The sequence below is a fragment of the Glandiceps talaboti genome, chromosome 15 (assembly GCF_964340395.1).
Source record: "Glandiceps talaboti chromosome 15, keGlaTala1.1, whole genome shotgun sequence".
NCBI classification, from domain to species: Eukaryota; Metazoa; Hemichordata; class Enteropneusta; family Spengelidae; genus Glandiceps; species Glandiceps talaboti.
In genome coordinates, this window is record NC_135563.1 from 2,538,941 (window position 1) to 2,551,119 (window position 12,179).

At 38.3% G+C, this 12,179-nt stretch overlaps 1 non-coding gene across 1 annotated transcript; it reads right to left on the minus strand.

Moving 5' to 3' along the window:
* Nucleotides 1–11,702: 11,702 nt before the first annotated feature.
* On the minus strand, nucleotides 11,703–11,775 carry Trnak-cuu (transfer RNA lysine (anticodon CUU)). Its single transcript has one exon. It is a non-coding gene; the product is annotated as a tRNA-Lys (tRNA).
* Between the last annotated feature and the right edge of the window lie 404 nt (nucleotides 11,776–12,179).

Consider the following 12,179-nt stretch of genomic DNA (forward strand, 5'->3'; position numbering starts at 1 on the left):
AAATAAAAACCCCATGTCTGTAAAAGTTTTATAAACACAAGTAAAGTTGCTGGGAAAGTATTAAGGATGTTGATATTTTACATGTATTGTGCCTCTTGTCATGACTCGCCAACTATTCCAGGAGAGATAGTGAATGTTTTGTGTACACATTGCATCAAATATTAGGCATTTATGGGCTCAACACATTGTACCATTGTACTCTCTACTACTGTTATACTGTTCTCAAGAAGAGCTAACAACAAACAGAAACTTCACCTGTCCTTTCCAAGATTAATATTTTGTTAAATAAATGGCTATCAATTAGTTTGCCTAATATTTGTGAGGAAACTCCTAGTTTACAAAGATGCATAGTAAAATCCACTGTACCCATGTAATCTGACAAAAAGCTGAAACAGGAAGTAAGTGATAGTCAATACCTGATGTTACATTGGTAGAATACTCTAAGATTTTGTAAAATGTGTCAATGGAAAGTTTTGGAAATTTAAAAATCAACCACTTCCCTGTGATAGTCTTTGACAAGAATACTTTGTCTGACACATTGTGTGAATGTATCTGCTGAAATATGACTTAGTGACAAGATAGCCATAGCCTAGAAGCCAGTCATGTGGGGACTTTTGGCTCTCACCTTTCTCCTAGAACGCCTGGCATTTTGCTAACAGCCATTTCCTTGAATTGAAGGTGTGGTCAGAATTCAGATACAAATTGTCATTGGTTTTTAAATTTTCACTATGAGGTGACATGAATAACATCACCATGTGATTGGAACCAACTCAGAGGGTTGAGCTATATGATGTAAACATAATTACCATATTCAATCATCACTGCAGGAAATTGTAATCTAATTTTAGGTTTGAGTAAATCATTGCTAGCAAAATACTAGGCATGGTAGGGGAATGGCCAGAGCCAGAAATTGCCACATGACTGGATTCCAAGCTAACATTGCTGCTGTGTATTGTATTTCTGATTTACCACCTGTATACCACCATTTGATCTTTGTACATAGTTTGAAATAAATCTGACCATAGTAAATGAATCTACAGGTTACTGTCAAGGTAAGTCTGTGTAACTTTTGAGACACATCTGCCCCAGCTGACCTCTGGAGGTAAGTGTCAACTTTGTTGTTGTCATGTGTATGCCATTGCAACTACAACAATTATTGCAGACAACCAAATACAAATGAGACAGTATTGAGTTAGACTAAGAATTAATACGAAAGCACAACTGTTTCATTAAAAATACTACCAATGTTATTAAAATATGATGTAGGAATATGCTTGATTGCTTTATTTACCTCAAATTGCTTTCTATATTTTCCTTTGTTTTAAGTATGTTGTTATGCAAGTGAGCACCTGTGGGGAGCAACTTGCAGTACAACAATATAAAAGAACAATTTTAAAGGACAATGTGTGAAGGAATTCGAGGTAGTACAAGTGAGCCATCAAGTGTTGTCCCACATCAGATTATTAGATTGCAGTTAGCCATGAAATTGTCATACAGAAATGTATGCATGTGAGGCGAACGGCCGAGTCTTATACATACAGAAATGTGAGGTGAATGGCTGACAGTTTTATACACACAGAAATGTATGGATGTGAGGTGAATGGCTGACAGTTTTATACATACAGAAATGTGAGGTGAATGGCTGACAGTTTTATACACACAGAAATGTATGGATGTGAGGTGAATGGCTGACAGTTTTATACACACAGAAATGTATGGATGTGAGGTGAATGGCTGACAGTTTTATACACAGAAATGTGAGGTGAACGGCTGACAGTTTTATACACAGAAATGTATGGATGTGAGGTGAATGGCTGACAGTTTTATACACACAGAAATGTATGGATGTGAGGTGAACGGCTAACAGTTTTATACACAGAAATGTATGGATGTGAGGTGAATGGCTGACAGTTTTATACACAGAAATGTATGGATGTGAGGTGAACGGCTGACAGTTTTATACACAGAAATGTATGGATGTGAGGTGAATGGCTGACAGTTTTATACATACAGAAATGTATGGATGTGAGGTGAATGGCTGACAGACTTGCATACATGATGATACTAACTACATGAGTACATGTGTACATAGCTTATCAACAAACTAAGAATTATGATGTCCAACGCTTCTATTTGTTTGAAATAAGTCAATAGGTTTCTTCACTCTAGTTTATGTATCCAAGATGGCCATGCTTATCAAATTCATGAAATGCATCATGAGACAAAAATAATGCAAAATAAGTTCACTAGGTTTGAGATGATCGTATTACATATATGTCAATTCTCACATGATTGGTTGCCGAGTGTTAGATTATCACTCAAAAATTCACATCCTGGTACCAATTGACCTTTGACATGCCAATTCTCACATGATTGGTTTCTGGGTGTTAGGTTATCACTCAAAATTTCACATCCTGGGACTGATTGACCTTTGACATATATGTCAATCCTTGCATGATTGGTTTCTGGGTGTAATGTTATCACTCATATTAAATAGTCAAAATGGCACATCTTGGGGCTGATTGACCTTTGCCATAAAGCAGAGAATATTTTCCATGGACAATTTTCTTTCCAATCATAACTTTTCAGGATGGTTTATTTTCCAAGTTTCAGCCCAAGATAAATTCTTTTGGTATGAATTTATGCTTTGATGTTCTCCCACCAATGTTGCTGACAAATTCTTAAAGAGTTTTTTTTCCAATTCTCCAAATAATGTGATGTACATTTAAATGTCATGGTTCCTCTAGTGTTGCTGTATTGTGATTCTGCTACACTCATTCTAATGAGTACAGTGTTGCTGTATTGTGATTCTGCTACACTCATTCTAATGAGCACAGTGTTGCTGTATTGTGATTCTGCTATACTCTCATTTTAATGAGCACAGTGTTGCTGTATTGTGATTCTGCTACACTCATTCTAATGAGCACAGTGTTGCTGTATTGCGATTCTGCTACTCTCATTCTAATGAGTACAGTGTTGCTGTATTGTGATTCTGCTACACTCATTCTAATGAGTACAGTGTTGCTGTATTGCGATTCTGCTGCACTCATTCTAATGAGCACAGTGTTGCTGTATTGCGATTCTGCTACTCTCATTCTAATGAGTACAGTGTTGCTGTATTGTGATTCTGCTACACTCATTCTAATGAGCACAGTGTTGCTGTATTGCGATTCTGCTACTCTCATTCTAATGAGCACAGTGTTGCTGTATTGTGATTCTGCTACTCTCATTCTAAGGGACCGGTCAGTTTCTCCAGCCTGGGGGGGGGGGGGGGGGGGGCAGTGGATTCTTAAATCGGGCCGACAGAAAGTCACTGACCCCCCCCCCCCCATCTGTAAAACCCAAAACAGGCTGACCCCCCTATCACTTACTTTTAAAACATGATGACCCCCCCCCATATATGATATTCGCATGAGTGACAGGTATTTTTTGATCGTGACTCAGTGTGGACTTCTTGACTGTCTTGCATCTACTTTATAAGATCCCGGGTTAGCACTATCATAATTATAATTATTGACTACACAGGGTAAATATATTTGAAAAGGAGTTTAATAGCATCTTGACAGTGAAAGGTAGGGGGAAAGCTTGAGAAGGGAATATGTACAGCTGTTATGGGGGGGGGGGGGTCCTAGGGGGTCTCCCCCTAGAAGCCCAGGAGGTTTTTAACTCTGAAAAGTCAATTTTGAGACTATTCAGACATTTTTAGAAAATCATTTCCAAGCTTTACAAGACAGCACCAACATGTAAAAAGCAACTACATAAGGTTGAAATATTTTTGAAATATAGTTTGATAGGATCTTGACAGTAAGAGGCAGGGGGGAGATCTTGAGACTGGGATGTGTACACCTCATGGGGGGGGGGGGGGTCCTAGGGGGTCTCCCCCTAGAAGCCCTGGAGGTTTTTTCCCTGAAAAGTCAATTTTGAGACGATTCAGACCCTTTCAAACAATAATTTCCAAGCCTTACAAGACAACACCAACATGTAAAAAACAACTACATAGGGTTGAAATACTTTTGAAATATACTTTGATAGCATCTTGACAGTAAGAGGGGAAGAGCTTGAGACTGGGATATGTCCACCTCATGCGGGGGGTCCAAGGGGGTCTCCCTCTAGAAGCCCTGGATGATTTTTACTCTTAAAGCCAATCTTTAGGCTATTCAGACCCTTTCAAGCAATAACTCAATCCATGCTTTACAAGACGTACAGCACCATCAAGTATCAGAAACTATTCTTTATAACTTACATAGGGTTGAAATATGTTCTTAAAAAGTTAAATGGCATCATTATATACATGTAGTAAAGGTCAGCACATCTAATGGTAGTATCATTGGTAGGGGAGATTTGGAGATTAACGCAATTTTAGACTATCTTGGCAAACATTTCACATCTTGAAAAGACAATATCATCTCAAATTAGAATAGGGTGAAAATATTTAAGAAAAGTTTAATACCATTATGACAGTGAAAAGGTTGTTGGTGCATCTGATTGTTGGTTGAATGCATGAGTGACCTCTGGGGGTGAGGAAGTCCTTGGGGTTTTCCCCCTGGCAGATATGGAGTTTTTTGCTTGAGATACTAAGGCAATGTTTAGGTTATTCATAACCTTTGAGGTAATATTTCCAAGCTTCGAAAAGCTAACCTAAATGTACGTTTTAAATGAGTTTCCTATATCACACAGTTTTAACTTCCAGGGGGGGGGGGGGGGGAGGATTTTCAGTGGGGGGTCACCAATTTTTCTCAAGAAAAATTAGGGGGGGGGGGCTAAACAAAAATTTCACTATTTGTTAGGGGGGGGGGGGGGGCACAAAAAAAACACCTAAACCTGAATGTCAGGATGGACAAGTGCCAGATATGTATATAAAATAAAATATAAGCAAAACCCAACACTTGACTGTGCACAATGTCCTACAGAAGTAGCATTTAACATGGATTGATGATAAAACAGTGCACAAACCTATTAAATCACAATATTTGTATTCAGTGAAACAAAAATTAACCGGCGACTCTGCCACTTCTCAAGGTAACTTTCCCATGAAATTGTGTAGGACTTGTTTCATCACAATCACTGTCTGAGATATCAGCCGTGCTTGAAGTTTCAGAGTTATCAGAAAAACAATCATCACTGTCTATAACACCTATTATAGCATTTTCACTTTCAGAGTCACTACTATTTGTATCACTGTCAGTACTGTTGATGTTAAATAAAGTAAAGTTGAAACATGTGCATGTTTTGAATCTAAATGGGAACACTGTCTACTACACTATTTTTGGCACAACTGGAACTGTCGAGGTTCATTGTGCCTACATGTATGTCATCAAACAGTGTGCATGAGTGTGTAAATCAATGGGACTGATTGATTTGATATTTGGTATGGACATTACTTATAATGTTATCAACTAAACATAAACCTTCTGTAACAGTTCCTACTTTTCAAAGTGTGAGGTGATATTTAATATTCACTTGGTAGAATTATTTTAATTCTGAAATTAAAGTTTGAAGAGATGTTTTCACCATGGTAGGGTTCAAGTATTATATGATAGCTTTTGTGAGTTTGAATTAAACACAAAATTATTCACAGGTGCTGGGTGAGGAATGTATTCATAACAAGCCATGCATTCATAAAAATATTATTCAACCCTTTGAAGTGATACATGTACTGCCCCCCCCCCCTCAGCGCACCAGTTTACTCTCTTGAAATATAGTCCAGAAGTGTTTTATATTTTGCGTAGAGATAATATGAATACTTATAATATAGGAAGGGTCTTAATATGTATTTCAATCTTAAATAACATGTTTTCCATTTGCACTGCAATTAAAAATGTTTCTAAAATGTGTAATTTATGAAGTGTTTAAATTAATAATAAATGATTGTGTGACCATGCACCACTGCAAATTAATCCTAAAATTTGAATATGTTCACATGGAAAAAAGTTTCCTCATGGTGCAATTTTGCACTATTTTTTTCCAAACCTGTGATAAATAAGTAATATATATATATATATTTACTTGTTCATATATTTGCTAATTCATTTATGTCAGTGATGGGCTAAAAATCCAAGAAAAAGTGTAGCCAGACCAGTAGTCTATTCTGTCACCCCTCAGTTGTAAGTAGACATCCTGTCAGCCAATTTAACTTATAATTACGGTGGACGAGAAGGACATTTCCGCGCTCTCAATGATTGGGCGTTCAAAGCAATTTCCGCGCTCTCAATGACAGAGTTCAAAGCAATTTCCGCGCTCTCAATGACTGAGCGTTCAAAGCAATTTCCGCGCTCTCAATGACTGAGCGTTCAAAGCAATTTCCGCGCTCTCAATGACAGAGTTCAAAGCAATTTCCGCGCTCTCAATGACTGAGCGTTCAAAGCAATTTCAGCGCTCCCAATGACTGAGCGTTCAAAGCAATTTCCGCGCTCTCAATGACCGGGCGTTCAAAGCAATTTCACCGCTCTCAATGACTGGGCGTTCAAAGCAATTTCCGCGCTCTCAATTACTGGGCGTTCAAAGCAATTTCCGCGCTCTCAATGAACGAGTTCAAAGCAATTTCACCGCTCTCAGATGTCAGACATTTCCGCAACAGAAACGATTTCTCTGACAGAAGCGATTTCCCAGACGTACAGAAGTGGAATCCCCACAAGTCACGTGTTATTAGTGACCCGGAAGTACATGTAACTGGTAAAAATTGTGGACACAGTGACGGTGCCTGTGTGTACACATTGTCATTGATAACTACAGTAGGTATTGTCAGAGATAGCTATAGTAACAGGTATTGTCACAGATAACTATAGTCACAGGTATTGCATCCATGGCCAGAAGTCATATATTTTGCAGGAAATACATTTTTACATTTAACTCATGCACGTTTTACATTTTTTAAAACAGAAGTTAGAAATCATTTGTTACATTCTCTGACTGCACGAAATACATTCTAAGACCGGGCGGACGTCTTCGTTAATATCCCGTCGATCATCGGGCATGACGTGGCACATTAAATCGATAGCCCCACTTTGAGTACGAGGAATTTACACATAGGGTATAATAAACTATCATGTCAGAATACTGGTTTAATGATATTCTAAGCTCGGCAACCTTGTGTTCATAGTGGTCTGAGGTTTAACACAAACGTATAGTAATGACTATGTTACGTCGATTCACCCAAAATGTGCTGGAAAGGGGTAGGGGTTTTGTGCGAAGTGCCGTCTTAAGTATTAAGATCAAGGGTCTCGAGCTCTGTAAGTTTTTGTGTGTGTGGAATGTATAGAGTTTGGGTTTACCGTTTGGATTTGGAAGTCTCAGCAGAGTCATCTTATTTTATTTTACACAGTCTAGTTACGCAGCCGGCCCCTCCCCATCCCCGTCTAGGTAACAACACAAATATATTTAAACTGTATAACATCGTCGGTATGACATCACAATAAATACATTTGATTGAAAAAATAATGCCGACGATAACTCACTACCTAAAAACAATTCTTGTATAATGTACAAACAACCGTCACTGTATGGGATGGATGGCTGGTGTCACTTAGTCATGCAATATGCGCCAGAAACGAGGTCCCACCCCAAACATCTGATTACAAATTTACAATTTATTTGTACATTTAGGACGTCCAAAAGGATATGTTCATATTCCAACGCTATCTGTTACTTGTTGTCTTTGCTTTCCTTTGATCTTCGCTTTGATATCATTTTTAGTAAACAACCTGCAAACTTCATAGAAACTGTAGATAGTACGAGTAAAAGGTGTCCCTAACTTTCCAGTAAAACGTTGAAACGTGAAACGTTGTTTGTGGTTTGATTTTGATTGCGTTTCAAAAAACGAAAGTTCGAATTTCGATATCAACACCTAAAACACTAAGTTCCAAATTCACATGTAATTTCAAATGTTGATTGTTTAAACACGTATTCATGGTTCGAAATTACGTCAGAAACGAATCACATCATATCTGGATAGATTGGGATTTCACTTGGACGTCGTTAGTCACGCACCTAGTCAGTATGCAGACAGAGTATCGAGGATAGACTTCACGTGTTGTCATCAGAATGTTGAAACAACTATTCCAACATTGGTTGCAGTCAGTATATATGAAAGTTATCAAGAAATTGATATTTGTGTAAGATGAAAGGACTATGATGTTGTGATTATTGGTAACAGGACACTACACTACATGACTACGCCCCCAGACAAACAACCCGTAGGATAAATGCCCCCAATCACGCCTACAAATACACATACACTTTCATTTCAAACATGCTGATAAAGACTGAAATATTGATAATGAAATGAAATTTTAGAAAAAACGACGTGCGATAAACATGGGATTTGATTTCTAAATAAACAGTTATTAACTCATAAACAGGACCACTTTCGACCATGCCCTAGTATGTAATTATCCCACCTGAGGCCTTTCTCCGAGGGCATTTTTTTCGGGGGGGGGTGCCCTAGAACCGTCATTATTATGTTAAAGAGAAAAAAATAGTGTGACGAACTCGTGGAAAGTACACGAAAAACTCTGATATTTAACACCTAATAAAACACTAGAATAGATTGCCTACGCCGGAAAGCTAATAAGTGGTAGCGTTAGCAAGCCTTCGATAAGCGTGAAAAACCCTCTCCGTCACACCAAGCTGTTCGATTGACCTTGTGTATGGCAGAACATACACTATATAAACTTGAGTACAGACACATTCGCCAAGCCAGCGTCTCTAGACTACGGCACAACCCAAGAAACCTGAAATATCACGACCAACTCGTGAAAATAAACGCCTCAACCTCACGGAGGCATACTAGAAAACGTTTCCCTAAAGGAAGAAGTAGGTTTTAACAGGAGAGAGAGAGAGAGAGAGAGAGAGAGAGAGAGAGAGAGAGAGAGAGAGAGAGAGAGAGAGAGAGAGAGAGAGAGAGAGAGGGAGGAAGAAAAGTGTTGCTATAGCTACCTGACCAAGACTCCACCCCTCAGCAACTGACTGGCATATGAAAAGTGTGTTTCGAATAAAACACGGGATATCTAGACCTGAAGTACTGGGAAAAATCAGACGATCCAAATACAGGCACCCGGGGCGTGACACCCACAAGCTTTCCGCAACAACTATCTGTGACAATACCTGTTACTATAATAGTTATCTCTGATAATATCTGTTACTATAGCTATCTCTGACACTACCTGGTACTATAGTTATCCCGGACAATGCCTGTTACTGTTACGGCATTAAATCTCCCAATACTAGAATGTATTTCGTGCAACTCTAGAATGTATTAAATGCATTTATTACAAGCTCCCTGGACCGTCCGCCCGGTCTTAGAATGTATTTCGTGCAGTCAGAGAATGTAAAAATAGCGCAAATATTGCGTTGCCGCACAACTTCATGTTCAGGGCAATGATAGATATATAATTTTTTGAAGATTTAAAGTTGTAACCAAAACAAAATTTTCATACCTAATTTCCATCATCATAATCCAGCCATCCTATGTTGGAAGTGTACAAGACAAGTATAGCAACATCCTAATCAAACTTTAAAGGGATGTGTCTACAAGGTTTTGTACTTCTTTATTTTTTTAAATCAATTTGGAACCAAGTCATACCAATGTAACGGGTTTATCTTTCTTGGTTGTCTTATTGTAATATTGTAAAAGCTAGTTTATATGGGTAGGTGATGAAACAGCTGTCTTACAATATATTACATAATCCAGTCATAAACCAAACTGGCCATGCTACAGGCTTTACCACCAGAGGAAATAGTAAAGTAAACATTATTTAATTAACAATGTACTGTTCTCATATCACTATTAATGAGGACAAATCTACACATTCTCAACAAAGTTAAGCTCAATCTACTGGGTAATTTCAGAGTTGAAGATTTTTGAGGAAAAGCAATGACAAAGAATAACACTTCTAGAAACATCTCACCAAGTTTCAAACTCATTCACTTAGTATTTTTTGAGATATAAGTTTTTGACCAAAATTCACATTTTTACACCTTAATTCCATATCACTCATGGAATCATGGTATGCTTAACATATCTTCGTCCATACATCCCTAAATGCATTTCCATTAAATTTCAGCCCAATCTGCTCAGTGGTTTTGGAATTATAGATTTTTAACCAAAAAGACACATTTTCAGCCCTAATTTGCATATCACTGATGGAATCATCATGTCATGAACAAATCTTACTTTACACCCCCTAAAGAATGTTCCCACCAAATTTCGCACCAATCTGCCCAGTAGTTTCTGAGTTTAAGTTTTTTGACCAAAAATCACATTTTTTTTACCCAAATCACACACCTGTGATGCGATCATTTTGATTTGAACAATTTCCCAACTAGACACCCAAGGTAATGTAACCCACCAAATATCATGGCAATCGGTTCAGCAGTTTTTGACTTTAAGTTGTTTACACACATACACACACACACACACACACACACACACACACACACACACACACAGACACCGGGCGATGCCTATAGCACTACTGAACCTCAGTTCAGTTGTGCTAAAAAATTATTTCTAACTTCTGTTTTAAAAAATGTAAAACGTGCATGAGTTAAATGTAAAAATGTATTTCCTGCAAAATATATTACTTCTGGCCATGGATGCAATACCTGTTACTATAGTTATCTGTGACAATACATGTTACTATAGCTATCTCTGACAATACCTACTGTAGTTATCAATGACAATGTGTCCACAATTTTTACCAGTTACATGTACTTCCGGGTCACTAATAACACGTGACTTGTGGGGATTCCACTTCTGTACGTCTGGGAAATCGCTTCTGTCAGAGAAATCGTTTCTGTTGCGGAAATGTCTGACATCTGAGAGCGGTGAAATTGCTTTGAACTCGTTCATTGAGAGCGCGGAAATTGCTTTGAACGCCCAGTCATTGAGAGCGCGGAAATTGCTTTGAACGCCCAGTCATTGAGAGCGGTGAAATTGCTTTGAACGCCCGGTCATTGAGAGCGCGGAAATTGCTTTGAACGCTCAGTCATTGGGAGCGCTGAAATTGCTTTGAACGCTCAGTCATTGAGAGCGCGGAAATTGCTTTGAACTCTGTCATTGAGAGCGCGGAAATTGCTTTGAACGCTCAGTCATTGAGAGCGCGGAAATTGCTTTGAACGCTCAGTCATTGAGAGCGCGGAAATTGCTTTGAACGCCCAATCATTGAGAGCGCGGAAATGTCCTTCTCGTCCACCGTATATAATAGTCTTTATTTGTGATTTTATGAGTGTCCATGATTCAACAACTTTGTGCACTGGTTCAATTTTGAAGTAAGTATAAATATGGAATAAGTTAATACATGTAGCAACTGCTGGCAAATCTATGTGTTGCTGTATGTGTTTCATCTGTGCGTATTTTTGTTAGTGGTTTCAGGGGGGGGCCATGAAATAAAAACAAGAAGTCTTGGGGGGGGGGGGGCAGATAATTGATACCAGTTTTTGTAGGGGGGGGGGGGGGCACCAATAAAAATCCCTTGCTTCATTAGAAATCCTCTGGCCTCCCCCTGGAAATTAAAAATGTACACTCCCTAATGTTTTTTTAGGCAGAGATATACAGGATAGTTAAAATTTTATCACAAATTGACCATTGAAATCAGTGAAGAATATCTTAGATCGTATTGTTGTTGAATGTTGTAAATGTGGAGTAGTACATATAAAATTGAATAAAAAGTACAAAATGTATTCAGAGAAAAAAAAAACATGTGCGCCCAACGTGGGGCTCGAACCCACGACCCTGAGATTAAGAGTCTCATGCTCTACCGACTGAGCTAGCCGGGCTGCTGAAGGCAAAGTTAAAATCTTTAACTAAAAACAAAACATATCCAATCCAAAAATGGCGCGAACCTGAGATATATTTTTTCCTGATGATTTGTAAAGTATTTACAGTTCACATATATTTTGCAGTGTCTTATTTCTTCATTTTTTTCACGGAAGACAACAGCTGTCATTGATAAATGTCCCATACACACGGAATCGACATCGACAGTACAAATTCAGATAAAATAGGATGACTCATGAATGTATTCATCCTTGTAATTTTAAAGATTAAATAGAAAATCGAAAATTCCTGACACATTTTTTCCATAGATTGAAACATGAGGAAACACGTGGTTGAAACATCGGCAGTCATGATACGATGTCGACATGGCGCATGTGACATGACGGACTTGCTTATTATAGCC